This window comes from Otolemur garnettii, unplaced genomic scaffold, assembly GCF_000181295.1.
Source record: "Otolemur garnettii isolate 467f Iridium unplaced genomic scaffold, OtoGar3 scaffold00090, whole genome shotgun sequence".
Lineage (NCBI taxonomy): Eukaryota > Metazoa > Chordata > Mammalia > Primates > Galagidae > Otolemur > Otolemur garnettii.
Genome location: NW_003852485.1, coordinates 6,416,311 through 6,422,915, shown reverse-complemented (window position 1 = coordinate 6,422,915; position 6,605 = coordinate 6,416,311). Strand labels below are relative to the sequence as shown.

The following is a 6,605-nucleotide window of genomic DNA, read 5'->3' as shown; positions in this document are numbered from 1 at the left end:
AATAAATGTTTAATAAATATCTCCACTCATTTCTGATAAATACTCTCAGAAAAATAGAAATAGAGATAAGTAGAAAGAGAAAGTATATAAGTGAACTCCCCAGCTGATGCCCTGGGGAGGGACTAAGTGGAAGGCTGCTCCCCCAAAAGTTATGGATATTACACGGGAGGGCCCAGCCGGCACGGTAAGTCAAGTGACAGAATTAATACCTGTAGACCGGAAAAGACGTAGCACAACTGTCTTTTCTTGTATGCAGACATAATCGTCTATATAGAAAACCTAAGAAATCTGTAAAAGAGGATGTAAACTAAATATACAAAAATCAATTGCATTTTTATCTACTAGTTACAACAAATTGAAAATGAAATAAAACTGTGGCAGAGTTCTTTTTAAAAAAGGAATAAGTGTGTGTAGGTTATATGTAAGGATAACATATCTGTGAGTATAAATGATAGTTTATTTTTAACCCTTTCCCAACAACCAGGAGGAGTTAGTGAATAGTAAGTCCTCGGTGTGTGTAAGTGTGGAGGTGAGAAAAGAGTAAAGGGAGGACGTCCATAAAAGCATGCACAGAGAACCACATTTCACTTGATAGGAAGCAACAAGCAAAAAAGACATGAAATAGGTCTATTTAGAGTAGTATTGCCTCTAAATAAAATCATAAAATTATTCTGTCTTTCTTTCTTTTCTTTTCTTTTTTTTTGAGACTGAGCTCGCTCTGTCCCCCTGGGTAGAATGCTGTGGTGCCCCAGCTCACAGCAACCTTAAACTCCTAGGTGGTTTGAGAGATCCTCTTGCCTCAGCTTCCTGACTAGCTGGGACTACAGGTGCCCACCACAATGCCTGGCTAGTTTTTCTATTTGTGGTAGAGACAGGGTCTTGCTCTTGCTTCGGCTCATCGTGAACTCTTGAGCTCAAGCAATCTACCCTCCTGACCCTCCAGAGTTCTAGGATTACAGGTGTGGGCCACCACACCCAGTTTAAATAAAACTATTCTTTAATTATTTTTAAATTTCAGATTAACATGAGAGTACAAACGATTCGGTTACATTGTTTGTATTTGTTAGCTAAAGTCAATTTGAAGCTAAGCCCTTGACCCAGAGGGTGTTACATATCATTATATCGGTAATCATACTTTCAAGTTAATGTTGCCCTTTTGCTATGTGAACTTTGGTATTTGTGTTTTGGTAGGAAAATATAAGAATCATTTAAAGTCAAATAATAAAAGTAGCTGAATGGATAAAATGATAGAAACACTGAAATACTTGAAGACACTAAAAAAAGTCTTGCTCACAAATTATTTATTCAACAACATGTAACAAACACAAGTTTCCCTTATTATGTACCCGTGTCCTGAATATGCAGGAGAATCTACTGAAGCATTTTGTATGCAGAATTAATTTCTACTTACACAGAAGATCTACAAAAGACATGAGCTTAAACTGTTGTGATTAAATCTGATTTGGCTTGAAAAAGTAGAGGTGTTCAATTGAAAGAATAATTAAATATTGGAAAAAGGTTTCCCATCAAGGTTGTGAAAGGCTGAAAGAGTTATAAAAATTAGACCAGCACTCAATAAAGATGGATGTTGTTTTGGGTGCTGTGCTGGCCAGAGGTTGGTAGCTAATTCAGAGAAGCCTTTGGGTTCTCTTCCAGCCTCGATTCTCACATTTTCTAATAGCAGTTTCATGGCCTCACTTAAACATCAAATAGCAAAGAAAATGGATCAGACAGTCCAATCTTGCACAAAAGAGAACTGAAATTTTATTTAAGAAATTATATAGCCAGATGCAGTGGCTCATGCCTGCACTCATCCCAGCATCTGGGAGGCCGAGGTGGGTGGATTGCTTGAGCTCAGAGTTTGAGACCAGCCTGAGCCAGCGTTAGACTCCGTATCAAAAAATAGTCAGGCACCTATAGTCCCAGCTACTCTGGAGGCTGAGGCAAGAGAATCACTTGAGCCTAAGAGTTTGAGGTTGCTGTGAGGTATAATCCTATAGCACTCTACAGAGGGTGACAAAGTGAAACTCTGTCTAAAAAAAAAAAGTTATGATAGTAGACGCATATAATGCATTTGTAAAGCAGCCGTTCATTTTTTTCCGTCTTTCCTTTTAGGAAGATATTTAATGAGCATCCACTAGGTGCCAAACACTGACCTGGGAGCTTGGAAGCTGTAGAAAGCCTATGCTTTTGTGAAACTTGCATTCCAGTGGGGAAAACAGACGAAAAAGAGATAGACGAAAATAGGCAATAAATCCGGTAGTGTAGGTGCGATGCACAAAGACACACTCAGACGAGAGAACGAGGGAAACAGGAGCACTAGTTCATTCAGCCCTGGGCAGCAGAGAGGTACGACCTCTTTGAGAAGGTAATATTTGAGCAGAGACCTGAAAAAATGCAAATATCTGAAGGAAGGAAGGTTCTCTAAGCAAAGATCAACATCACAGACTCTCATTTGGTTTTTATGTTCAAAGAAGGAACGGGCAGGGGGAGATTTGTAGAACGTGAGCTCTGAGGAGTAAACAGGGGCCAAATCCAGGGAAGACTCACAGGCTGTTGTGAAGATGTTGAGTGTTACTTTAAACATAATGGGACTCTGACAGACAGCTGAAAGAAGGACAGTGATGATCTGATTCGTGACTTTAAAGACTTGCTTTGGATGCTATAGAAAGAATAGATTTGGGAGTAAGAACCTCCATATTAGAGGCTATTGAAATAATCCAGCTAAGAAATGGTGTGGGTCTCACCAATCACCCCTATGGTTCATCTTATAAGGGTACCTGTGACTCTCTCTAAATGTAGACTATAAATGTCTTAACACAATAACTAAGAAAATGACATGAAGGCTATGTTAACCAGTTTGATGAAAATATTTCAGATTGCATTTAAAAACAGCACACTGTACCCCATGACAGTATTAATGTACACAGCTATGATTTCATAAAAAAAAAAAAAAAAGAAAGAATGAATGAAATGGTGTGGTTTCTAACAGAGCGGGATGAGAAGCAATTAAGTTCTGGATTTTAAGATGTAACCAACAGGATTTACTAAAAGATAAATTGTGTGTTATAAGGAAAAGAGAGGAGACAAGGGTGATCCCAAGTGGTTTTGTCTGAGCTACTAAAAGATGGAGTGGCTGTCACTTGAGAGGGGACAGCTTCTGGTCGTGCTCACTGGGAGGAGAGTGAGATCAGAGACTCAGTTTTTGATATGCTGAGTTTGAGAATTCTATTAGATGCCCTCTTGGAGATGTCAAAGAGGTAAATCTCAAGAACGTGGCACCAGGTTAGAGGTCTAAGTTGGCAATATTAATTTGCTGGTCTCCAGTGTATAGATGATATTTTAATACGTAGTAAGATGAGGAAATAATCCAAGCTGTAGCCTTGTGATATACCAGCTGTTAGTGTTAGGGAGGTGAGGAGAAGCTATAATAAAATTTGAGAACAAACAGCCAGGCTGTGTCCCAGGGGTTAGGGGGAGAATTGGTTCAATATAGACTGAGTGATCAATGTGTCGATTCCTGTTGACAGGTCTAGTAAATGAAAACTGAGAAATGACGCAGACTTCAATGAGATGGGAGACCACTGGACTGCAGTGTCCACTGAGGTTTTTGATGGAATGGTAGGAAAAAAACAGAGAAGCAGGAGGTAGATCAAGGGTCTAGGACACAAAGGGGAAATGCAGGAGACCCCCTAGGAATGCTAAGATTTCCATGTTTAGAAAACAAAGCAAAATAAAAGCTGTTGCAACAATTACTGCCTTATCTGATGTAAAGCAGTTTCTCTTTTATAGTCTCACATTATTCCACAAAGACATGCATTGATGGGAGGTGACTTAACAAAAAAAAGGTAAAAAGAAAAAAACAAAAAACACTGTATAATAGCATGCAGTTCTATTTCTTAAAAGAGCATTTCATAAAGAATATTTTCTATATGAGAAAGCTGAAGACATAGAAGGGCTAACTGATGTGCTTAACGTCATACAACAGAGTGTTCAGAATGGACTCTGCACTCTTGACACTAATCAAGGTTGTCTCCTTGAAGCAGTGCGCAGGGTCCCTCACCACCTGACTGTGCAAAGTGCTGTGTAGGGAATAAACAGAGCAATTCCCCAGTGAATAAACTGAGAGAGGTTCCCTTAAATAGTGTGGACAGGAGCTCCAGAGGAACAAAATAGACCTAAGAGTGAAAAGAGACCAGATCTTGAGGGGCCAGAGGGCAGGGTTCCTCAGGAGGAAGAAATAAAAAATGCAAAGTCTCTGACAGAAGAAAAAATTGATGTTTTCTTGGAGTAGAGCAGAGGCCAGCCCAGGATCTTGGAGCACAAAGAAAGAGCAGGAGAGCAGAACAAGCGAGGTTAGAGAGATGGGCAGGGGATAGATCATGTCTGGCTTCACGGACCACATTAAGCTGTGTGGCTTTTATTATAAGTGCAAGTGAAAGATCATTTTTACTTCTCTATGCTGGCTGCTAGAAAACTGAAAACAAAATGTATGGCCCATCTCTTCATGATATATTGCAACACGCTTTTTTCTGGCTGAACCTTTTATCTGACTTAATCTTACCTTTCATACCATACCCAGTTCCTCCCCTTACTCCAAATCAAACAAGAACAACAATTGATTGAATTGCTTTCTTTTTAAAAAAACAATCTGGGCATAACTTAACACAAGTTTATGTGTTCACATATTAAAGTTAATGCATAACCTTAATAATTATTCTTTTTCTGGTTAGAGTAGGCAGACATTGGGTTCTAAACGTGGAATTGCCATTATATGTGCAGCTAATCCTAAGAAAGCCACTAGATGTTATAAACCTCGATTTCTTCAACTCTTAGAAATAAAAAGACACAATGTTATAAGAAGATCATAAAAGATCTTGAATGAAAATTATAAATAAATTCATACAATTATTATCCTATAAAGAAACATACAATATGGGATCAAGTAATTTTGGGGGGATGAATGCATTAATGTTTGAAAATGAAGTAATATTATTTAAGGTTTTGTGTAAAGGAAGGCTTAATTTACTAGTCAAACTTGTCTAAGCAAAAATATCTCTTACAACTAAATTACATGATTTTCAGGTTTAGTTTAGAAAAGTAATCATAAATTTATTAGCCTTTCCCCATTCCTATAAAACCAAGGTATAAATCACAAAAGAAAGAAACATATTCGTACCAAGCACAGTGAATAAAGAAATTATAGCCTTAGAATATGGGAAGGGGGTGGGAGAGGGGGGTGGATGGGGGGAGGGAGGGAGATTGGTGGGGTCACCTCTATGGTTTATCTTACAAGGGTACAAGTAAATCTTTCTAAAAGTGGAGTATGAATGTCTTGGCTCAATAACTAAGAAAATGACATGAAGGTTATATTTGATGAGAGTATTTCAAAATGTATATGAAAACAGCACACTGTACCCCATGATTGCATTAATGTACACAGTTATGCTGTAAGAAATAGAAAAAGAATTAATATCCATAATATGAAGAAAAAATGATTAAAATCAAACAAACACTATAGCCATAGGAGGAAAAAAATGGGCAAAAGACATAATAGATTCAAGTTCATAATATTGAGACTGGTGTGATATGGGCAACACACAACATCGTGAGTGTGGCTGCAAATCTTGTAATCTATACCAAGATATTAACCTTTTACTAATGTTACATTAACATTGACCATAGTAGTTTCACATTTAGGAATTTCCTTCACAGAAATGAGAAACAGAAAAAAAAAAAAAAAACTGGAAGGACTGTAAACATCACATCACAGAATATGAGTGAATAAGTTTGACAAATTTAAAGGATGTAATAAAATGCAGATACTAAGGAAGTACAATAGAAGAGAGTAGGGAACCGTGACTTATTTGGTTTTGACTAGAAACAATATATAGTTGAACACAAACTTGATAGTATGTGCCGGCTTTGGTAGCACAAATACTAAAATGAGAATGATATAGGAAGATCAGCATGGCACCTGCACAAGGGGGACATACAGATTCGGGAAGTGTTCCACACTTGAAAAAAAAAGACAAAACATGCATTCATAATGTAATAAACTGCTGTCAAGTATATATTCATAGAAAAAATTTTGGAAGGAAATACAAGATGATAGCAATGACTGTCCACAGTAGAAATACTGGCAATTGATCTTTTTCACTGTATGTAAAATACTGACAATGACCATGAATTGTCTTTGTAATTAGTAAGAAAAGGAACACACGCAGTACAATTACACATTATGAAATAAAGTGAACCTGCCAAAATTTTCTAAGCTTTTTGATGTGAAAATGCAGATTATGTTTTTGTGTACACATCTGTGCCTGAGTCCTTGGGCCCCTGTGCCTGTGGGAGAGGTGCGGACACACACACATCATGGGTGACAAAATGATACAATATGATAGTACACGTATTTCCGGGTATCTACATGAGGGGAATGAGACCAGCACTTTTCATGTACACCTATATCTCAACTTCTGTTTACTGAAGTTTTCTTTTTTTGTTTTTTTTGGCCGGGGCTGGTTTTCAACCTGCCACCTCCGGCATAGGGAGCCGGGGTCCTACTCCTCTGAGCCACTGGCGCTGCCCCAATATTGAGTTTTTCT

The 6,605-nt window shown here is 38.0% G+C and overlaps 1 non-coding gene across 1 annotated transcript; it reads left to right on the top strand.

Annotated features, from left to right (window-relative positions):
* Window positions 1-5,916: 5,916 nt before the first annotated feature.
* Window positions 5,917-6,022, top strand: LOC111727017. Its single transcript, XR_002774665.1, has one exon. It is a non-coding gene; the product is annotated as a U6 spliceosomal RNA (small nuclear RNA).
* Window positions 6,023-6,605: the final 583 nt, after the last annotated feature.